We start from the raw sequence: 24662 nt of genomic DNA on the forward strand, positions 1-24662 counted from the left end.
CGCAACACCACACCCAGCCTAATCCTTTCTTTCCCTCATGTCATATGATGTATTCTTTTGACAATTTTGCCAGGAGATTTAATCTTAATTTGATCAGGGAGAACCTTTAATCCTATTGGTTTTCCTGTTTCACCCATACTTCAGGATTTATTTTACTTTCCATCTCTGTGGTCAGGAGATGAGGTAAATACAAAGTTCAGCTTTATTTATATTCAGTCTTATTCTTCATTTAGTCATCAAGTCTCTTCCCAAGAGGTTTGTCCCTGTTTGTAGAACAAAGAGTAGTTGGATGTAGGCTTCCCTGTATTTGTGACTAACTGTAGTGTCCTTTACATAGGAGCCCTAAAACCCTCACCTTTAGCCCCTGAAACTTGTTGGTATTTGGTAGGTGTGAGGAAAGAGGGGAGAAAGAATAAGGAAGAGTGATTTGTTCTAGAATCTATTGAAAAGGGTATTTTTTCTCTTTATGGCCCAACCTCCACATTTATCAAGGGCTCTTGGTGGAACCCTTCTAAGTAATAAAGCCTCTTCTCCAAAGATCATAAGGTGTGATGTTTTTCATCTTCCACAGAGAGCATTCCTCCTTGAAGTGTCCCTTTTCCCCATACTTGTAGCACTTATTTTCTCCCCTATCTCTGGGGATTTCCTGTTGTCCTGATTCTGTGGTGACTCCATTTGGTAGCTTGGGTCTTGAGCTCCTGATTCCTGATTTACCAGCTTTGTATTGTATAATGGTTTGAATGGATGTTACCCAATTGATTAAGGAGTTTATTAAACCTTGTAATTTAGATCTCTAGTTGCCTGGCTGGAGGAGGTGTCACTGTGGATGGATCCTAGGTCCAGCCCTAAGGTGTTTGGGGGTCAATCAGGAATTTCCAGCTAAAGATATGCAAAGTGCCTGGGCTCTTCAAACCAATCAGAATAGGGGAAAGAAAAGATGTCACTGGGTCCAAGCTTCCATCTGCCCTGTGAATGCTCTTAGGTTATACTCTAGTTAAAAAGACTCAAAAGCTCTGGTGTGCCCATATTCTCTCTCTCTCTCCTCCCAATAAATAAATAATTTAGACTCCCACAAAAGGTCCCTTCAAATTGTCCCCCTTGGGCTGACTCTTGTTCTCCTTATCCAGGGGCACAAGCAAGTTCCCCCAAATGACCCAGAATAAAAAGAACAGTATTTTGGGTTGGAGAGATGGCTTAGTAGTTAAGGTGTATGCCTGTAAAGCCTAAAGACCCAGGTTCAATTCTCCAAGTTCCACATAAGCCAAATGCACATGGTGGCACATGCATCTGTAGTTCGTTTGCAGTGGCTGGAGGCCCTGGCATGCCCATTCTTACTCTCTTTATCTCTCTCTCCCTCTCTCTGTCTCAATTAAATAAATAAAGTAGATAAATAAAAAATGTTTTAAAAATCGTTAAAAAGAATAATATATCATATTTTATATCATTCAAACCAAAGAGGGCCAAAGTAAAGCCTCTTACCTATCCCCAGCTGACTGCTATAACCTAGGGAGAAATATGACCCTTGCTACCTTTCTCCAACAGCTCCAGATGCTATAAGAAAACGCACTAATACAGAATTATGGTCCCAAGAGGAGGACATTTTCCTAGAAGACAATCTCCTGCTGGGCATGGTAGTGCATACCTTTAATTCCAGCACTCAGGAAGTCAAGGTGGAAGGATTTCTGTGAGTTTGAGGGCAGCCTAAGACTACATAATGAATTCCAGGTCAGCCTGAGCTAGAGCCACACCCTATCTGGGTGGGAGTGTGTGTATGTTGGGGGGGGGGGAGAAAACCTCCTGACTCAGTTAACTTCTATATTCATAGAGAGTATCAAAAGCTTACAGTCAAACCAGGCAAACTATTGGATGATTTAGTCTAGGCAGCTACCGTGGTTTACTATGACCAAGAGAAAAAGAGACAGGATCCAGAGAAGGAAAAGAAAGAAAAGCAGAAAAATAAATATTACAAAAAGTTGCTGGAAGCTATGAAAGTCACAATGTAGTCAAAGACAGGGCAATGCTTCATTTGTGAACAAGAAGGCTGTCCCGGCCAGCAGGGAGTTGAGCAAGGACCCAAGGAGAAGCTAATCTAGGTAGGAAAAGGCAAACAGACACAAGAAGGAGACCATGCTAGGTGTTTGTCGAGGCCTCGAGATTTTATTTTTTCCACGTAGGTTTATATAGAGTTGTAGGGGGAAGGGGACATGGTCAGAGCAAGGAGTTGTAGGGGGAAGGGGACGTAGTTAGGGCAAAGATCACAGAGTTACTGGTTAAACTGCAATGCCTTTGTTTCTTCATCAGCTACCGGCAGGATGGGGGAGTGTTTAGCCAGGTGTACAATCTCATTGTTTCTGGCAGTTGAATATTAGGTGAGGAAGTAGAAACTTAACTTGCTATATGGCAGTCTTTGTTTCTGGTAGTTGAGTATTAGGTGAGGAAGTAGAAACTTAACTTGCTATATGGCAGTCTCTGTTAACATGGCCAAGGTTTGGTTCATAGCTCCCAACACCTTCTCACTTCTTTTACACAAAAAGAGGGGGAAGCCTGCTTTGCAGCGGTGGGCATTAACCAACTGGGGGAGTAGGGACCTGACTCCTCCCATGGGGATGTCTTTTTCCCACAATCTTTGGCCCTTGGTACCTTTTGGGGAGGGGAGGCAAGGCCTATGTGGCCGGAGAGCGAGGCACGGCCTTAGTGATAACAGTTATGGTACCAACCTCCATGCAAGCCAGGTATACCTCTCAGGGAATCCACAAGCGGTCAGATAGGGACCTTCCCCTGTAGTGCTTTGCCTCGCACCCACATTGGTGCCACATCACACTCACTTTATTGTGAGTCAACATGCATAGGTCTGGATCCTCATACAGCTCCCATAGGAGGGCTAGCTATTTGGCCATGACAGGTAGACTGCAGCTATAGCAGAGGTGTAGAGGACAGCAGTATAGTAAATGAGTACAGCATGTAAGATCAAGGGAGAGTGACAGCTGCAGGCGGTAGGTCTTCAGTGGCAATGCCTTGATCCGCCAGCTCCAGTCTGTGATAATGGACCTGTAAAGGCTACATCTTAATGGCTTTAATCTGTTGATGTACAAAAGACATGATTTTAATTATAATAACAGGTCTGATTGTGAGTAAGAGGAGTAAGATAACTAGAGGTCCTTCCAGCTTTGTCCTGTTAGGGAAAAAAGGGAGATTCTCTCAGGGAAGTGTTTATTCTCTGGATATATGAGATGTCACTGGAGGATCATCAGCTTGTTTTACAAGTCTCTCTGGCAGCCATCTCGCAGCATTTTCTTTGGTGTCAGACAAGCATACTGATCCTCGGCCCCAAATGAGTACTGGGTCTGGGCCATTCCATTTTAAAGTTAAAGGACCTTTCCACATGGCTTTGGCAAAGGTATTTTTTGTATTTGTGTGCCAAAAGCGACCAGCAGCTGAATTTCCCTGAGAATCAAGGGTTAAAAAATTTAGGACAAACAAGGCATGATGAAGGATATCTCTTGGAGAGCCTTTTATGGGATATAAATCCCCCATTTTTAACTTTTGGAGGGTAAATGGACCCAGAAGAGGGGCCCCTCCTGCCAGGACACCCTGGTGGGTGTAAAGTCAGTGGCACAAATGACCAGGAGAAGAGGCTTTTTATAAGAGATAAAAGTGACCCTTTGGCTTAGAATTGTAGCCTCCACTATCTTCAGGGCCTTTAAAATTTACCACAAGTAAACTAAATGCAAAATGCTGACGATCCTCAGGGTGTAAGGGAATTGTAAAAGAGCAATCCTTTAGGTCAATAATGATTTTACAATATCCTGTAGGAATTGCTACTGGAGTGGGGAGGCCTGGTTGTAGGGCTCCCATAGGTACCATGGCCTTATTAATTTTTCTAAGGTCCTGAAGCAATCTCCATTTTAAGGGCATTCCAGAAACACTCTACTGTGGGGGGTCTCTGGCCTCTGACCACCTGTTTAGATAAACCTATCATTTTAAAAGTCGTAAAGTACCATTGTTTGCTTAGCCCATCACAATGGAGATTACCTTATCCTCAGTGCTTTTTGACCCAGCAGGTTTCTCTGTTTTAGATTTTCCTTCTCCCTTCTTATCTCTGGCCACCAGAGAACTAGGATAAAGTCTGATAAAGAGAAAGGAAGGGAGGAGGGTACTTAATAGGTTGATATTGTATATATGTAAGTACAATGATTGAGATGGGGAGGTAATATGATGGAGAATGGAATTTCAAAGGTGGAAAGGGTGGGATGGGAGGGAGGGAATTACCATGGTATAGTTATTTATAATCATGGAAAATGGTAATAAAAATTTAAAAAAAAAGTCAAGTCTGATAAAGAGAGCCAAGGACATGTCCTATAGTGTATAGCTCTACTTCTGTGCGAACATTTACAATAGATTTCATTAGACACTTGAAGAAAAGAGGCAATAGGCATAAGGAAAGCAGAAGGCAAACTCCCACAGCTTAAAGCTGCCTATCCAGAAACTTAGAGAGTCCCAACCAGGCAACACAGACTTAATTGTAGTAGATAAATCATCAGCAGCCTTAGTAGCATCAAAATCAAGATGACTATTCTGTATAGCTAGAATTTTTGAGTGTAAGTTAACCAAATTTAATGAAATGTTATCATGGTGCCAAAATTGAGACAGTTACTTTACATACAATAGAGTAGAATCTGGTCTTTTCTGAGCCAAAACAGTGAGGTAAATATTAATATAACTCTTAATAAAAAATTTTTGAAAGAAAAAACATTACTTGACAACCAATGATTTTGGCTTCAAGTTAATAGCTATTGATTTTATGTACCACAGAAATTTTTATTAACATAAAGCAATTTTATGTTTTACCCATGACTTAAAGTTGATAAAACTTAAGCAAGCTATTCTAACATATTTTAGCCTGAAAATTAGCTTCTTGTTTTTTAAAGTTTGTAAACAGTTTAAAAACCTTTAACTTTAGGCATGGTGTTTAGGTTTAGCCTGAAAAAAATTTTTTTTATATCTGCACACCTTTATTTATATACTTTAACATTTTGATCTAAGTACCACTCAGAAGGCATTTTTAACAAGTAATCATTGAAAAATTCCTTCCCAGTTCCTTTAATCAATTTATCTTATCCCATCATTAATTATCTTTCTTTCTTTTTTTTTTTTTTTTAATTCCCCCGAGAGGGTGCACCATTCCTAGAGGTACTGCAATACCAGGTCAATGTGTGGAGTGGACAGAGCAAGTTCCTATTCCAACTCCGAGCTCCAAAAATCTATTTAACATATTGTCCTCAGATAGAGTATGTATCAGATATTAAACTGATAAGAACAGATACTACACTTGATCTTAGCCAAAAGGCCAAGAAGCAATTAATTATCTTTCTTATAAGGCTATTAAAAAATTACACCAAATTGGTTAATCCTAATGCTGACAGGAAAGTAGTCTTAATACAATTTTATGTCATTAATACCAATAACACACTTGGAAATGATTTTATTAGAAGTAACTAAGGCAAATTATGTTGTTATCTTGAGGCAGGCTGGCTTAAAAGTCAGATCAGCTGCCTCCTCCTTTTAAGTAACAGGACATTACAATCTTTTTTTTAAAATATCTGACAAATTATAAATTACCTCTTTAGAGGAAGTTTTGTTGTTTTTAGTAATCCTCTATGTAAGGTGAAATTGACCTAGAACAAATATCTGGCAAATTCACTCCTGTAAAAGACATTTAACTTTCCTTTTTAATTTCTATGCTTAGGTCTTTGATTTCCTTGAAATCATTCTCTAGAAGAGAAAGGGTGTCACCTGTGTCCATCTCATCTCTTTAGTCAAAAACAGTCACAAACATGACATGACTAGCAAGCACAATGAGCACACATAAACACATATATACACACATATAAAAAGAACAAATTCTCCTGATAAAATCACAAACTTTGCTTAAAGAACTTGAAGCAATCTCAATTCTTTGTGCTTTTAAAATATCTTTTACTATGGCAATTAGCTCCTTTTTACTTTTTGTTAAATCTTTTTTCTTAACCCGTGTTCCTTGTGTCTTGAGAGAAATTTTAAGCCCTTCAACAATTTATGCTTACTTAGGGTCTGTCCCATGATAGAAAAGGAAAGAGGAGAAACGGCAAGACCAGAGGGCAATATTCCTGGTCAGAGAACCGGCACGGGGGATTCCCCGGTGGGCCTGACATAAGCCTGTCCACAATTTTAAGAACTGGCAGCCGCCCTAAGGGCATTTACTGGCTGTTGTGTAACCAGGTTGGTTGGTAGGAAGAGAGGCTAGATAGGAGGTCTTTGCCAACACCCAAATGGGCTGTTGGGATTCGCACAGGGTGCTAGGGGCCTTCAGCCAATGCCAGAGGGTAGCCCTGGCCAAGAGGCTTCAGTTGCCCTGTCACTATGTTGCAATTCCATGAGATGGTGCCAACCAAAAGTAAAAGGAGGAAAAGAAGTGCAAAAAGAAAACCCACAGTTCTTGTGTCTTGCAAATCTGACTAACTAGTCTTTAAATGGTTTGTCTAGAAGTCTGGGTCACTTGTCTTACCTTAGCGGGGCTGTATCACAGGCGGGTTTCTTCTGTGGTGACCATGAAGCAGATCTGTATTACAGGTGTATTGCCTGTAATGATCTATGTGGATCTTCACTCACCCTGGTGGGGTGGTGATTCAATGGCGAGGACAGCTGTCCACTCCAGTGACGCCCAGGTCACACTTCATACCTTGGACCCCACATTCAGGTGCCACTTGCCCCGGCCATCAGGGAGTTGAACAAGGACCCGAGGAGAAGCTAACCTAGGTGGGAAAAGGCAAACAGACACAAGAAGGATACCATACTAGGTGTTTGTCAAGGCCTCAAGATTTTATTCTTTCCACGTAGGTTTATATAGGGTTGTAGGGGGAAGGGGGTGTGGTCAGGGCAAGGAGTTGTAGGGGGAAGGGGACGTAGTTAGGGCAAATATCATAGAGTTACTGGTTAAACCGCAATGCCTTTGTTTCTTCATCAGCTACTGGCAGGATGGGGGAGTTTTTAGCCAGGTGTATGATCTCATTGTTTTTGGTAGTTGAATATTAGGTGAGGAAGTAGAAACTTAACTTGCTATATGGCAGTCTCTGTTAACATGGCCAAGGTTTGGTTTATAGCTCCCAACAGAAGGCCATTTATTTTTATTTTTATTTTTTATTTTACTTTTTTATTAACAACTCCCATGATTATAAACAATATCCCATGGCAATTCCCTCCCTCCCCCAACTTTCTGCTTTGAAATCCACTCTCCATCATATCCCCTCCCACTCTCAGTCTTTCTTTTATTTTGATGTTGTGATCTTTTCCTTGGTGAAGAAGGCCAATTCTTTATTTATTTATTTATTTATTTATTTATTTGAGAGCGACAGACACAGAAAGACAGATAGAGGGAGAGAGAGAGAATGGGCGCGCCAGGGCTTCCAGCCTCTGCAAACAAACTCCAGACGCGTGCGCCCCCTTGTGCATCTGGCTAATGTGGGACCTGGGGAACTGAGCCTCGAACCGGGGTCCTTAGGCTTCACAGGCAAGCGTTTAACCGCTAAGCCATCTCTCCAGCCCGAGAAGGCCAATTCTGACAAGAGTGCCCATAGAGGCACAGACCTCTTCCAGGACCCTCCTTCATCTGCAAATCAGGTCATTGAAAGGCAAGATTCCAGTGGGCATGATGGCGCACACCTTTAATCCCAGCATTTTAGAGGCAGGGTAGGAGGATAGCTGTGAGTTCAAGGCCACCTTGGGACTACAGAGTGTGTTCCAGGTCAGTCTGCACTACAGTGTGACCCTACCTCAAAAGACAAATAACCAAAAAATCCAGGGGAAAAAAATAAATAGAAAAAGAAAGACTCATAGGTTGATATTGTATATATGTAAGTACAATGATTGAGATGGGGAGGTAATATGATGGAGAATGGAATTTCAAAGGGGAAAGTGTGGGGGGGGGGAGGGAATGACCATGGGATTTTTTTTATAATCATGGAAAATGCTAATAAAAAAGGAAAAGAAAAGAAAGGCTCAATGTCCTCAGAAGTTATTGGGACCGAGGTTGTCTTTTTCCTCCAATCTGTGGTGGTCTTGGTGCTTCCCTTATAGGCTCTACTATTCCAATCCATCTTGAGGAGCCCAAGGCCAGCATGAAAGTTCAATTCTCAATCCTTCACTTTTCCCTGGTTCCAGATTCCAAATCCCAATATCATTGGGGGTGTACTGAGCCAGCCACATTAGTGTTATTTTACTTAGTCACTTGCCTGTTCTTGGGGCAATCTCTACTTCTGTCACTCTTCCTAGTGACCCCTGAGACTTCTGTTCTGTTCTGTTCTTGTCTATTGGACAAGAGATTTCTTGTCCAAACTTAAAGTCACATTACTCTTCCCTCCTGTACAGTATCTAAGTCACTTCAATGGAAAAATATAAAGTTTCTTTACTAGCTATAACATTTGGGTCAAGAAAATATTGTTTTATGTTTGTTTTTATGAGGTAGAGTCTCGCTTGAGCTCAGGCTGACCTGGAATTCACTATTGTAGTCTCAGGGTGGCCTTGAACTCACAGTGATCCTCCTATCTCTCCCTCCCAAGTGCTGGAATTAAAAGTGTGCACCAGCATGCCTGGCTCAAGAAAATATTCTTAGTTTAATCAAAAGAATGTCTATAGAACCAGGTCTCAAGGACATGGCTCACTAGCTAGCACAAGGATGTCAGTGAGTGTTGGGCCCTGAAAGGCCTAGGTGTGAGGCCTAGTGGAACTTCCTGAGCCTAGCTAAAGTTTGGTGACCTGTCTCTGGCCAGCTATGACTCAGCAGGATGCCTAAGGGCTTCTGACCTGCTACTTCCTCCTGGTAATTGTAATTACCATTTCAATAGTTAAAGTTTACTATTGGCCCTTACCTCTTCTCCCACCCTAAAATCCCCGCCTTCGTCCCCAACATGATATAAACAACTGCTCAGAGTAATAAAGCGAGTTGTTCCTGCATTGCAAAGACTCCCGACTCAGTGTGGTTTGTCTCCGGTGGCCAGGAGAGGTTTCTGAGTCGTCCGATGCTCATCATCCCCTCAACCCCTAGGGAGGAACCAGCAGGCCTGGTCCTTCCCTCAGCACTACCTGTGCGGGAAGGAGCCCCGCATCTGGCGCCCAACGTGGGGCTCTGGGACCCCGACAGACTAGTGCACCCCGTAAGAGGCAGTCGTTGAGGAGGTAATCGGTGTTTGCGGGTGAGTGTACCCTCATAAGTTATGAGGTAGTCTTCCTATTTACTGCACAAAACTTTGCTTCTACAACCTGTACTTACTTGTCGACATCTCTTCATTCTCTTTCTCTTTCCTTTCCCTTTCATTTCGCAGACAAGCTGCATCTACGGCTTTTGTACAACATGTTTACCTATCTTTTGGATCCTTGCGGTTGTGTTGTACTCGTGTGTATGTGGGTTGCTATTGCCCTAGTTTTATGGATATCTCTCTCTCAACTTTATAATATGGGACAGTCTTCCTCTAAGTCCAATCCTGCCTTAGAATCTCTCAGGGCACTCCTAAAGAGTAGAGGGTTTAATTTGACTTATAATCAGGCTCGACAGACCTGGGATTGCCTTTTCAAGCTGGCGCCATGGCTGCCAGAAGGAAATCTCTTTGACTGGGACACGTGGGATAGGGTAGAGGCCCTTGCTTGTCGGGCACATGTGGAGAAGGGTCAAATACTCCCCTCAGGGGTCCTCCCTATGATCTCGGCCCTCAAGGACTGCTTCCCTCCAAGACTAACCAAACATAAACAAAAGACAGAAGGAAAAGATAATATACAGCCTGATCCGGTTACTCCTCCTAGAGATACAGCTATAAAAACCCCGAAAGAGGATACATCTTTATGTTCCTCACTCGATCCCTTTGAGAGTGCTCCCTGGCCTTCTGAGGGACCTCCTCCATCAACTAACCCTTTCTGGACCCCCTCGGCCCCTCCTTCATATTTGGCTGCCAAGCCGCCAGAAAATAAAGCTACCTTTTTATTTCCTGTCAATCTAAATCCTGGGGGCAATCGCCCTGCTGCTTGGTACCCGTGGGAAGCTCAGGACCTTAAGGAGCTTAAAAAGGCAGTCTCAGAGGATGGACCCAACTGTCCTTGGGCTGAGACCCTATTACAGGGACTTGCCCATCAACCTTGTACAACCCAAGATTGGAAAAATCTAGTCAGGGCTGTCTTGTCGGGTCCCCTATACCTTAAGTGGTGTGCCTATTTTAAAGATGAGTGCCATACACAGGCAGAACGAAACCAAAATCAACAGCCCCCTGTGCCAATAACTTTTGGAATGCTCTCTGGTATCTCTGATCAATATGCTACAGGCACTCAACAGGCGGCTATACCTGACCCGTATAGGGACCAAGTCAGGGCACTGGGCTTGGCGGCATGGAAAAAGCTTAATGAGGGACCCTCTGAAACCCCCCTTATGAGTATTACTCAAAAACCATCTGAGGACTTGGCCACATTTATTGATAGGGTGGAAAAAAGTCTCCAAAGAAAATTTCCCCCAGGGGCATTACGAGATCAATTTACTAAGATGTTGGTCTGGGAAGGGATGACGGCTGATCACCGCCTCGCCTGTGCAGGTCTCAAGGACAACTCCATGAGTAGATGGATTGTAGCCACCAAGGACGTTGACACTATCTCCCATCAGGCTAGGGCCATGGCTGCTGCCCTTCAGGAAAATAAACAGGGAGATTTAACTGATAAGACCTGCACATTACAATTAAGTCCTAAAAACTCAACATGTTTCGGGTGTGGGGACATGGGTCACTTTAAAAAGGAGTGCCCCAACAAAACAAAGCCTCCCCTGCCCTCTAGGGGGATGACTAACGCCCCTTGCACCTGCTGCCCTAAATGCAGTAAGGGGTTTCATTGGGCTAGGGACTGCCAATCGAAATTTGACATACAGGGAAAACCTTTAAACTTCTTCCGGGCCTCCCCCCAGCCCCGTTAAATAAGGGGAAAGAATCTATCAAAGCCCATTGGACCGTCCCCCTGGTTCCTGGCCTTAGACCCAAAATTATTTTAAATATTGGCAATAAAAAATTTAAACTTCTCATCGACACTGGGGCGGACCAAACAGTCCTGAGAAAGGTGGAAGTGCCCCCCTCTTGGCAGCCTGTGCCTGACCATCCCCTACTGGGAAACGGCAGACAATCCACTTTCTAGGAGACTGCCACGTGGCCCCCTTGGACTGACCCAGGTGGAGACAAGGGAAAAGTCTGCCCTCTCGTGGTGACTGGGCTCACCGCTAACTTACTAGGGCAAGACATCCTTGGAGATGCCGAGGCTTTCATCACTACTGACCATAAGGCCTTTTATAATGATTTGTTAAATTTAAAAAATATATATATCAACAATGGTTTAAGGAAGGGAGGGAATGTCATCCTAATTACTCCAATGAATACCCCCAATTCTAAGGGCCACTGCACAGCCCCCCACCATTTAAAATCCAGTGGAGACTGGGGGACCCTATATGGGTTGAGCAGTGGCCTCTCCCTTCTTCTAAGTTACACCAACTCCACATACTTATTGATCAACAGTTGGAGGCCGGACAAATCCGTCCCTCCACTAGTCCCTGGAACTCTCCTGTTTTTGTCATAAAAAAGCCTAATGGGTCCTGGAGATTTTTACATGATTTAAGAAAGATCAATGAATGCATGATCCCCTTTGGAACCCCCCAGAGGGGACTCCCATGGATCCCAGCTATTCCTATTATATACCATATTACTATCATTGACATTAAAGATTGCTTCTTCTCTATCCCTCTCCATCCAGGAGACATGGAAAAATTTGCATTCTCTGTATCCGCTATTAACTTTTGTGGCCCAGATAGGAGATTTGAATGGACTGTCTTACCTCAGGGCATGGCTAATAGCCCACCCATTTGTCAATATTACCTGTCATCCATTTTCTCTTCTCTTTTCAATCTCCCCAATACCCTGTTTTATATCTACATGGATGATATTATTCTTGGGTGCCTAGATTCCTCCACACTCCAGGACCTTACCCATCAATGTCTAACTATCCTTCATACTCACGGCTTTAAAGTAGCTCCTGAAAAAGTTCAAACTGTGCCTCCCTTTAAGATCTTGGGCTCGACCCTTACTCTAGATACAGTTTCACCTGTTAAACCACAACTTTATATTCAGGATTCTTACACCTTGCCTCAACTCCAGAAGCTCTTGGGAGAAATTAACTGGATGAGGCCTTGGATACCCATAACTACTGAAGAGCTGTCCCCTTTGTTTGACCTCCTAAAGGATCTTAACTTCTCCTCTCAGGTAATTTTGTCCCCTTGTCATCAACAAATTTTTTATAAGGTACAACAGGCTATAAATACTGCGACCTTAAAGAGGTTCAATCCTAATTTGCCCATCTCCCTCTACATTTTCTCTGGGGAAACATTATGTACTGCACTGTTGGCCCAGGAAGGTGAGCCCATCCAATGGATCCACCTCTCAATCGGTGGGATCCCCAGAGTTTATTCTATAACCAACCAGGTTGCTGATTGCATTATCAAGGGCAGAGACACCTCTGTCCGGTTGTTTGGCACAGAACCTCACCTTATTGTCACTCCCTTTAAGATAACTGATTTCACCTGGCTTCAGAGAAATAATAACAGAGTTGCTATGGCTCTTGAGGGGTTTCTAGGTAAAATTGATTGCCATTATGGCCCCCACAAATGGATGAGTTCTTTCTCCAGGTTAGAATGGAAGCCCCCCAGGCTTTTTCTGTCTCAACCTAACCATGACTTTCTTACCGTGTTTACCGATGGAGGGCGCCTGGGGGCTTCCCTAGTCATTTACCCTCCTTTAAAACAGAAAAAAGAGCCTATCCCCATAAAGTCACTCTCCCATGAGGTTGAGGGGTCGGCACAATTCAAAGAACTATTTGCTGTCATTCTAGCTTTAGACACTATTCAAGAGCCATTTAACTTATTTTCTGACAGCCTTTATGTTGTTAATTTATTACCCAACCTGGTTGAAGCCCATATTAGATTGGACTCCAACCCTATATCTCCTTTGATGATTCAAGCTCGTTCCCTACTCAAACAAAGAATCAATCCCATTTTTCTTCAACATCTCAGGGGTCATCAAAACTTACCAGGATTTCTCTCTCAAGGAAACAATTTGGCTGATAAAATGGCTTCTATGCCTCAATGTAATACTATTACAGAAGCTACACGCTTCCACTTATTGATCCATGTCAACTGGAGAGGTCTCAAGCACAGGTTTCCACAGGTACCAGTCAAAAACCTTAAAAAAATTGTCCGGACTTGTAAGTCCTGTCAGCCTTTCCTCCAAGTACCCCCACTTCAAAATACAGGAAGCAATCCTCAAGGGCTCTGCCCTAATCATCTTTGGCAAATTGATGTCACACACTATTCTCCATTTGGAAAGCTTAAATATATCTTTCTTTCAGTCGATACCTTCTCCCGCGCCTGCTGGGCATCAGCACATGCCGGGGAAAAATCTAAACATGCCATTAGTCATATGCTTCAATGTTTTGCCACTCTTGGGCTACCTGATCAAATAAAAACAGATAATGGCCTCTGCTTCATAAGCAAGGCCTTTATAGATTTTCTCCAGACCTGGAAAATTTCACATTCCACAGGCATCCCATACAACCCCCAGGGCCAAGCTATAGTTGAAAGATATAATCAAACTCTTAAGTCTCAATTACAAAAACAAAAGGGGGAATCCTTACCCCCACATGACCAACTAAAAAAGGCATTATTTACCCTAAGCATTTTAAACTTTTCTAAAGAAAACAAACAATTATCCCCTTTTCAAAAACATTGGTCCTCATCTGTTACCTACAGTTCTATCTGGGTAAGATGGAGGGACCCATTGACTGGGGCCTGGAGAGGGCCTGATCCGCTCCTCACAGCAGGGAGAGGGTTTGGATGTGTCTTCCCTCAAGATGAAAAAAGACCCATTTGTGCCACGGACTGACTCTCGGGGAGATCAGGACCGAGGGAGAACAAGGGCGAAGGCTCAAGGAGAACTCGGGATTCGGCGAGGAAATGACAGACAGACACACTCTAAGTTGAATATGCTGCTGCGATTTACTAAAGTTTTCATTAAGGTTTTATACAGATTGAACAAGTGATCTTAAGAATTATTAATCTAAACAATCTTAAGTATTGTTCTGCTCTAAGCATACGTGTAGTGTTTATCAGGCAGGAAATGTACCCATTTTATGAGAAGCATGTCTCGCACCATTGACCACAACATTATATGAACAGAAACTAGGGTAAAAGGTGTAAGGTGAATAACAGGTTACTTATTTCTTATACCCCAAGGACTGTATAAACACCAAGGCTTACGCTTCCTTGCTAAGCGTTCCCATAAATGGAAGAGAATGCCATAGCCTTCTTTTTTCTTCATAATTCACCCATCTATTACCGAATTTATCATATCCTCCCTCATAGGGGAGTGGAACTAAGTAGATTCCAGCTCTAGGAGTCCACCATCTGCCCTTGATCAAGTACTGAACATATCCCCCAGGAAGTTTCCTGGTGGGAATACCTAAGTTTTATAACTCCTTTTCTGCAGAACTGTCATGCTTTTTATGAACACTACTGATCAACATTTCTACTTTCATATTCTCAGGCTCAGTATTGTTTTCAAACATCATAAGCTGTTTTTGCTCTACACCATCTAAAAACTGTTCTAGAGTTAATTTTTTATTTCTAGTAGAGTTATACATTCCCTCCATTGCCCTAATCATAGGAGGGGCACATTCAATGCTTAGATTGTTTCTTGTACTCTGATTGCGTGCATGATTACTAATAAGTGTTGAATTAGCTGTTCTTAGACAAACAGCTAGAAGAAAGCAGGAAAGAAACAGAACGCAGAAAACAGCTCATTGGCGCCAGTAATCAGGTCGTCATGACTTCATGGGCAACAAGAACCATTACAATATCTGACTGCCAAGGGGTCACCAGGGGCATCCCTCCGAAGAGTGCTGGCCCTCTGTCCTCAGCTCTCTTCCAGTACAGAAGCATCTCTGCTTGCTACACAGGCGAGGTCGCCGTGGAAGTAGCACATTTGGGTACCAGCGAGGGACCTAAAATATTTGTCTGAACAAGGGGACACTGACAATCACTTCTCTAGGGAGTGTCCCACCCCTGAGGACTGTTCCTAAAATGGTCCTTTACCCTGCTAAATTAAATAACTCCCTCCCTTGTGGAGGATTGCTGGCTTTGCCTCCAATCTGGGCCTCTCTGGCTGATTGCAGTACAATTGTCTATACGACCTTAAAAAGCTGCTCAGCCACCTTCCCCATCCCCGTCCAGCTTTTCCCAATGTTTCCTCTGGGCATTTGGGCCCTTCCTTCTCCTAATAATTCCAGTATAGATGTGAGATACATTCATATTTCCTTCTGTAATTTTAACAAAACTGAGCCCAGTGCTCAACGCTGCCCGCCTTTTGGAATGGCTTATGTTTGTGGAGGCAAAATGGCCTGTAACTTTCTGCCCAGCAATTGGATGGGCCTTTGTGCCCCAGCCACCTTAATCCCAGATGTAGATATCATTTCTGGAAGCTAGATTCCTTGGCTAAGGTAATCCTACAAAACAGGAGAGGACTAGACCTACTAACAGCCGAAAGGGAGGCATATGTTTGTTTTTACAGGAAAAATGCTGCTTTTACGCCAGTAAATCGGGAATCATCCAGGACAAGATTAAGAGGCCCCAGGAAGACATGGAGAGGAGGCGACGGGACCCCCAAGACAACCTGCTACAGACGGGCTTACATGACATCTTACCTTACATCCTCCCTCTACCTGAACCCCTCCCCATCCTTCTCCTCCTTCTTCTTCTCCTTCTTCTCCTCCTTCTTCTCCTTCCCCTCCTCCTTATCCTCACTGTCGGGCCTTGTGTAATTAACAAAATTACACAATTTATTTACCAGCCGCTAGAGGTAATAAAACCTCATCAGGTCGAGATATCACAGGCTGACAACTAAGAAATTAAGTTCCTCAGATGACCCACTGCCACCATCCCTGCCCTCCATGTGACCAATGATGGGTAAGATCCCCAGAGGAGGACAACCTAAGACAGGCCGTGGAGTGGCTCAGTGAGCTAAACACCTGGTACTCAATGACGGGTAAGATCCCCAGAGGGGGTCAACCTAAGACAGGGGCCATGGTGACTAATGCTCTTACAAAAACAAAAGAGGGAGATGTTGGGCCCTGAAAGGCCTAGGCGTGAGGCCTAGTGGAACTTCCTGAGCCTAGCTAAAGTTTGGCGACCTGTCTCTGGCCAGCTATGACTCAGCAGGATGCCTAAGGGCTTCTGGCCTGCTACTTCCTCCTGGTAATTGTAATTACCATTTCAATAGTTAAAGTTTACTATTGGCCCTTACCTCTTCTCCCACCCTAAAATCCCCACCTTCGTCCCCAACATGATATAAACAACTGCTCAGAGTAATAAAGCAAGTTGTTCCTGCATTGCAAAGACTCCCGACTCAGTGTGGTTTGTCTCCGGTGGCCAGGAGAGGTTTCTGAGTCGTCCGACGCTCATCATCCCCTCAACCCCTAGGGAGGAACCAGCAGGCCTGGTCCTTCCCTCGGCAGGAGCCCCGCAAGTGAGGTATGTAAAAAAAAAAAAAAAAAAATCCCTGGGCTGGAGAGATGGTTCAGCAGTTAAAGGCACTTGTTTGCAAAACCTTATGGCCCAGGTTCAATTCCCCAGGACCTGTGTAAGCCAGACTCACAAAGTGGTGCATACATCTGGAGCTTGCTTGTTTGCAGTAGGAGGAGGCCCTCACATGTCCATTTTCTCTTGCTCTTTCTGTCTATCTGTCTCAAACAAATAAATAAAAATATTTTTCAAAAATTATTCCTCAGAGGCTGAGGTAGGAAGATTGACAGGAGTTCAAGGCCAGCCTGAGATATCAGGGTGAGTTCCAGGTCAGCTTGGGCTAAAATGAGACCCTGCCTTGAAAAATACACCCCACAAAATAATCATCCCTACAGGTTGCATTTACAGCCACCAGAAACTCACAAACAGTGCACTTATTCTGGGATAAACTGGAAATTAGCTTTCAATCACATGCCTTAGGAAATAACTTCAATCTCCTTTTAGTCTTGGTAGGTATCTGTACTAGATAAGTAAGACTTAGTGAGACTGAGAAAGCCTTCGAAGTAATTAAGATTACTCACAAGGCCATGGTGTGGCCATTCCCCCACCCCTTCTTTCTCCTCTCTGCTGAGCACAGTGGTGTATGCCTTTAATTCCAGCACTTGGAAGGCAGAGGTAGGAGGATCTCTGTGAGTTTGAGGCCAGTCTAAGAGTACATAGTTAATTCCAGGTCAGTCTGGGCATGAGTGAGACCCTACCTTGAACCCTTCTCCCCACTAGAAAGATTATACTAACTAAACTAATCCCTTGGTGTGTTCTACCCAGGAGCTGGACCTGTCTTTAAGGGAGAAATCACTCAGTACTGGCTAAGGTGCTAAATATTCCTGATTGAAAAAGCTAATGAAGGCTGGAGAAATGATTTAGTGGTTAAGGCACTTACCTGCACAGCCTAAGGACCCAGGTTCGATTCTCCAGGTCCCACTAAGGTTTGCAGTGGCTAGAGGCCCTGGTGCACCCATTTTCCCTTCCTCCCTCCCCCTCCCTCCCTCTGTCTCTAATAAATAAATAAATAAAAATCTTTTAAAAAAAAGAAAAAGAAAAAGCTAATGAGCTCAGGGCAGCCTCAAACTCATAGCAATCCTCCTACCTTAGCCTCTGAGTGCTGGTATTAAAGGTGTGCAGCACCACACCTAGCAAAAAAAAATTTTAATTATTTATTTATTTGAGAATGAGAGTCAGGTAGAGAGACAGAAAGAGAGAGAGAGAGAGAGAATGTACCATGTCCTCTAGCTACTGCAAACTCAAGAGGCATGTGCCAGCCACCTTGGGCATCTGGCTCACATGGGTCCTGGAGAATCAAACCTGAGTCCTCAGTCTTTGCAGGCAAGCACCTTAACTTCTAAGCCATCTCTCCAGCTCCCCCAAAACATTTTATTACTAATAAGCTCTTTAAAAGTTACCAAATTTAGGCGTGGTGGTCCCCTCCTTTAATCCCAGCACTCAGGAGCGGAGGTAGGAGGACTACCATGAGTTCAAGGCTACCCTGAGATTGTACAGTGAATTCCAGGTTAAACAGTGCTAGAATGAGACCCTACCAGGAACCCCCCCCAAAAAAAATACACTTAAATAAGTTGATCCAAGAGATACAATCTTCCACCCCAGACTAAGTTGCTACTGCTAGCCTTAATGAGGCTTAGAAAAACCACTAATCACCAGTTCTTAACCCTTTTAGAAGCTTTATATGACAGGCCCTTTCTTATCAATGACTTGATCCTAGACTCTGAGATGACTAGACTAGTGGCCCATGCCCCTCAACAGGCAAAATTCCAACACATTTTGTTAGAGATACAAACTGGGCTTTCCCAAGAACAAAAGGGACCCTCCCACTTTTTCACCCTTGATTTTGATTAAGACTCAGATCCTAACAAAAGCCTTGCTTGCCCTCTCTAGGAAAGACCATATTCTGTGGTTTTTTTTTTTTTTTTTTTTTTTTATCAACTCTTATGGCAGTGAGAGTGGCAGGACTGGACTTGAAAGTACATCACATTTGCCCCAAGTCATGGGCTGCTCTAGACCCTCCTGGTGTCTCTACGGACCAGGGAGCTGAGGGCCATGATGACAACTGTGAGCCTCTGGAGAACCTTGAGCTGCCCTCCAGATGCCAGGTGGTTCAGACCTAAGATGACTTTCTGCCACTGGTATTCATGGTACTTGAGAAAACTATGCAGACCTGGCTGCCCTCAAACTTGGGGTGATCCTCCTGCCTCTGCCTCCTAAATACAGGGCTTACTTACAGGATTGCACTGAAATGCCTAATTGCTGTCTTCCTTTAAATTTCCCCATGGAGAGTCACCTCCCTTAGTACATAGAAAGCTTATTAATCTACAGTCCTGACAAACTCACTCTGGCTCAAAATACTATCTGAATTCTTCAAAAACTGGTTTCATGTGGGCATAAAATTTTTCCTTCAAAGGCCCCAAATCTTCTTTTATTAGGTTATGTTCTTGGCAAAAGGAAGCAGCTGCAGGCATAACAGGATTTCCAGTCACTGCAAGGATCACATTTTATCGAAGGTGGTTCTACCAACTATAAATCAACTAACTGCATCATAATCTTTCTTTTAAAATCTCACACTTCAGGCCCTTAAAGTTAAGATGGTGATATAGGAGACCACCCAAAACAACAGGGGAACAGAGACAAGATTCATACAATAATAGCTTCTTTGAGACCATGAGATCTCTAAGATTTGGATGCCCATCACCTGATGAATGGATAATAAAGATGTGGTACATATACACAATGGAATTCTACTCAGCAGTAAGGAAAAATGAAACAATGAAATTTGCAGGAAAATGGATGGAGTTGGAAAAAAATCATTCTAAGCGAGCTCACCCAGGCACATAAAGACAAACATTGTATGTTCTCTCTCACATGTGGGTGCTGAGATCAAGTGGAGATAAATGTAAATGGCAGCAAGCACCAGGAATATGACATAAACTAGAATGAGACAAGGAGAAAGAATAAACTGGGAGGAATGGAAGGAGGAAATATTCATAGGCTAGGTGAAGGACAGAATAGAAGGGGTGGGAGGGTATTAGAGGAGTAGGGTTTAGGGAGCTTGTGAGAGGAATTACACATAACTGAAGACAACATGAATCAGTTCCATAGAAATCCTCCTCCTGGGGCTGGAGAGATGGCTTATCAGTTAAGCACTTGCCTTTGAAGCCTAAGAACCCCAGTTCGAAGTTCGACTCCCCAGGACCCATGTTAGCCAGCTGCACAAAGGGGCACACACGTCTGGAGTTCATTTGCAGTGGCTAGAGGCCCTGGTGTGCCTATTCTCTATATATCTCTAGCTGCTTCTCTCTCTGTCACTCTCAAATAAATAAATAAACAATTTAAAAAAAAACAAAAAAATTTATATATTAAAAAAAGAAATCCTCCTCCTGGATACCAGTGTATAAGATACAACCACCAATAAGGAGGAGGGAGGTTGGTCCAGAGAGAAGTGTCCTGTAGAAGATGGAAAAACCTTCCAGGTATGGTGGTGCACATACTCTTTACTTATTCAAGCACCTTGAATACCAGAGGCAGAAAGTCATCTTAGGTCTGAGCCAGCTGGCATCTGGAGGGCAGCTCGAGGTTCTCCAGAGGCTCACAGGTGTCAGCATGGCCCTCAGCTCTTTAATCCCAGAACTCAGGAGTGCAGGGAGCAGCTACAGATGCCATTACAAGATGGCGCTGACTTCCTGCTGAGAGTCGTGACGAACAACTCCCTACTTGGTCATATCCTGGCGACAGTCTTGCTTGATGCTGCGTGTGCACATGATGTAATGCATCCTGGGCCTATCCCGTGGCCCTGGGTGGTGGGTGAGCAGGTGGCGGCCAATCCGTAGGTGTCTTGTAGTATTACACCCTATAAAAGCAGCTACACTCCTGCGCCCCGGCCCCTTCGCCATCAACTTTCCTGTTAACCAAGAGGCTCTCCAATAAAGTGTGATCGAGAAGGATCTTTGTTTGCTGGTCATTCTTCTCCTGCTGGTCAGGGAGTTTGCCGCAAAGTGGTGCCGAAATCCCGGGACGCCGGGTGTTTTGTGGTCACCGGGCAAGGGGCCGAAGAGCATCCAGAACTTGACACACGGAGAGGAAGACCACGGTAAGTTACCCCAGTCATGCTAGACCCGTATTTGATTCTTGCCATTTTTATTCCTGTGTGGTTCGTTTTTCTTGTTGTCTGCTGCTCTCGGTGCCGTTGTGACAAACCTGGAAGGGAGTACCGCAGTTTTGAAGAGGATTAGCCTCACGGTACGAATCGAAAGTAAAAGACCTTGATAGATAACAGGGTTTTTCGATCGGTCGCACGCTGCCTTGCCCTCTTCTTCTGGCCGGTAAATTCGCTGGTAGATAACAGCGTACGCCATGGACAATTCCCAGAGCGCGAACTTTGCATCCGATAGCTTTGTCCAACTCGTAAAGGAACTGCTTAAACAGAGAGACATTAAGGTCTCGTCCGCGACAATTAAAAAGATTGTTAAAGACCTGGATGAGATTGCACCGTGGTTTGCGGTGTCAGGTGATCTTTCACTCCTTATGTGGGAAAAATTGGGTCGAGATTTGGAGCGGGCAAAGAAAAAAGATAGAATAGGCAAAGGCACATTGCCGTTCTGGTGCCTTATTCATTCTTGTTTGAGTAAAGGGAACCACATAGAGATCATTAAAAAAGGGCGGGAGGCTCTAGCAAAGCATCAGGATAGTCTTTCTGAGTCTGATTCAAATGGGGAGTCAAAAATTAGGCCTAAGAAAAAGGGAGATATAAAGAAGGAGAAACATATACAAGATAAAGATAAAAGCCTGCAGGAGGAGCTTGAAGAGATGGGGGAAATGAGTCATCGCTTGCCTGAGAAAGGGACTAAAGGGACCTTTACCAGGCTGTATCCCCCTATTGAAGAGCTTGTACGTTTAAGTGTTTTGGAGACAGATGAGGAAATCACCTCCAACTCAGACCTAGAGGAGGAGGAGGAGGAAGAACCATTGCAAAAGGGGGGGGGAAGGAATCAAGGAAGTCACAAAAGGGCACTATTCATCTCTGCCTAGGTGCCCCCTACTAACGAAAGGAAAGCAGGCCCAAGGGGGTGGATCTCTGCAATTAATAGAGCCGTCTGCACCTCCCCCCTATAACTCTGCTAGAGACACATGCCGCTTCATTAAAACAAAAACCTGGTCGCGGCTGGCCTCCACTAGGAGGGGCTTCTATTATGGCTTCAAGAAAAAAAAAAAAACTCTTTAGGAGCTCGCACTCTCCAATATTTCCCACAGCTGGTCACTCGACAAGCTTGCTTGGGGCTTAAATATTGTTTAATACATTTTGCAAAGCTGCCTGACAGGCTTATCATTCCCTATACTAAGGAACAAGTAAAAGTTTTGTCTGGCACTGTGGATGATTGGAGCATTCTCATGTGTGCTTTCCCAAATGTCATAGATAATCATTACCCAAAGAGCCCTATTTTGTCTTTTGTTGAAAACAATCTGGTTTACTTTCCTAAAATCACTGTTCAGGAGCCTATTACATCAGCCCCTGCCATCTTTACTGATGGCTCAAAGTCTGGTCGTGGGGCCTACCTGGTACAGGGATCGGAGCCTATAGTAAGAATGTTCAGACCTGACTCTCCTCAGATTGTTGAATGCTTAATAGTCTTGGAGGTATTTCAGACATTCCCCACTTCCTTTAATTTGTCTACAGATTCCTTGTATGTGGCCAATGCAGTGGCTAATTTAGAGATCGCTGCTTCGGTTCGCTCTACTAGTCTAGTGTCTAATATTCTTTTACAACTTCAATCTTTAATTTTGCAGCGAACTTGCCCTTTTTATGTTTCTCATATTCGAGCTCATTCACTACTGCCTGGCCCCTTGTCACAAGCTAATGACCTTGTGGATCGGGCCGCTAGGCTAGCCCTGATCTCCTTGGATGATCCAAAGGCTTCGGCAACAGAATTCCATAGACTATATCATGTCCCTGCAAATACTTTAAGACTAAAATTTCCTATTTCCAGAAATGAAGCACGGGATATTGTAAAATCTTGCCAATCTTGTGTCACCTTTTTGCCTTCCCCACATGTGGGCGTTAATCCCCGAGGCCTACGTCCTAGAGACCTTTGGCAAATGGATGTGACACATCTTCCAGAGTTTGGAAGATTAAAATACCTACATGTCTCAGTGGACACCTGTTCAGGCGTTATTTTCGCCTCTCCATTGGCAGGTGAAAAGGTCTCTCATGTCAAGACTCACTGTTTGGAGGCCTGGGCGGCTTGGGGAAAGCCGTGCCATTTAAAAACTGATAATGGCCCAGCATACACATCTGCTGGTTTTCGAGCCTTTTGCGCACAAATGCAGGTAGCTCATGCCACTGGCCTTCCTTACAACCCACAGGGCCAAGGTATAGTAGAAAGAGCAAATAAAACCCTAAAAGCCCTCTTATTTAAACAAAAAAGGGGAATAGCAGAGGATGCAACCCCTAAGGAGAGAGTTTCTTTAGCCCTCTTCACTCTTAATTTTTTGATTTTGGATCCATATGGTAAAAGTACAGCGGAAAGACACAGTCAATTTAAGATTCCCATGCCCAGTGAAATGGTGATGTGGAAGGATGTCTTAGATAATAAATGGAAAGGACCGGATCTTGTGATGTTAAGATCCAGGGGAGCTGTTGGTGTTTTTCCACAGGACCAAGATTCTCCGTATTGGGTTCCGGCTCGCTTGGTGAAAACAATTATCCGACCCCAACAGGAGGCTCCTGGAGACGGAGATGCCTACCAGGATGGAGAGAAGGATGGAGAAAAGGAGAGCCTTATTGATGATCCTCATCCTGTGCCTGGAATGTAGGGGAGAACAGCGTTGGGGCATTATGTCTGCATTTCCCAAACCCATGCCAGTTTATCACTCCGCTGTGGTTTTTCCCCGTTTCTTTACAACAGAGAAGGAACTGGGTCTTCCCATGGTGAAGAAAGACACCTTTTCCATTTCTATCGGAGAACAGCGGAGTTTCCAGGCATCGGGGACATTGTGCTTTACGCTTGATCCGACTTATGAGGACTGTATGGTCTTAAAGAAACAAGCCTTTGCTTGGTTCCACGGGGACATGATTTGGGAAAGAAATGACCAACAGAGACGTAATGATTGGTATGGTCCAGAGAATAAGACTTCCCAATATAAATTTGGTAACTATACCTATATTGAATTGGCAATCTGGCTTAATGGAACATTTCTGGTTGGTGTAAACATATCAGACAAAGCATACCAACCACGACTTGCTCCTCATTGTTGGGGAAGTGATGAAGGGGAAACCTGGCCATGGTCTGACTGTCAGTCTACCGGTGTTGGCTGGATGAGTAAGGGAAAACTCTTTAATTTCTCCCCGGACATGAGGGGTCCCCATCCCTATCCGGCCTTATGGACTGGGGGATTTTTCAGACAAGATAGAAGGTATAATCCATTTTCAAAGTGGATTTTGTGTGGAACAAATGGAAGCTGTACTGATTTCACACCTTTTGTGTTATTACAGGGAGGACAAGTTGCTTGTAATAATGTGACTGCAGTCTTTAGTGAGAAGGAGCAGGTGGTGGAGGAAGCTGATGAGAACTGTGATGCTTTATACAAAACTATCAACACCACAGGGGGAATTATGAGCATTGGACATGGGTGCCAAACTAACGCAAGAAATGCTACTTTCTCCCCGGCACCAGTTTGTGTTCACCCCCCGTTTATGTTTGTCCTCAGTAATTCCTCCTTTAGTAGTTGCTCCAATACCTCCTGCCTCTTGTCCCAATGCTGGGATGCTCCAAAGTTTAAGAATGCTATGGTCCTTAGGGTCCCTCGCTGGGTCCCTGTGCCTGTGGAAGCTCCCAGCACGCTGACTTTATTTAGGAATAAAAGGGATTTTGGCATCACAGCAGCAGTTATAGCATCCATGGCTGCGATAGCCGCTGCCGCTACTGCGGCGGGTGTGGCCATAGCTTCCTCAGTACAGACGGCTGAAACTTTGAATAACTTGGCT

The 24662-nt window shown here is 44.0% G+C and overlaps 1 non-coding gene and 1 pseudogene across 1 annotated transcript; both read right to left on the minus strand.

Annotated features, from left to right (window-relative positions):
- Positions 1-24662, minus strand: part of LOC123458716 — a 107330-nt pseudogene that overhangs the window by 30743 nt on the left and 51925 nt on the right.
- LOC123458880 lies at positions 5169-5359 on the minus strand. The gene has a single exon (XR_006635831.1). It is a non-coding gene; the product is annotated as a U2 spliceosomal RNA (small nuclear RNA).

Source organism: Jaculus jaculus, chromosome 2 (assembly GCF_020740685.1).
Source record: "Jaculus jaculus isolate mJacJac1 chromosome 2, mJacJac1.mat.Y.cur, whole genome shotgun sequence".
Taxonomy (NCBI): Eukaryota; Metazoa; Chordata; class Mammalia; order Rodentia; family Dipodidae; genus Jaculus; species Jaculus jaculus.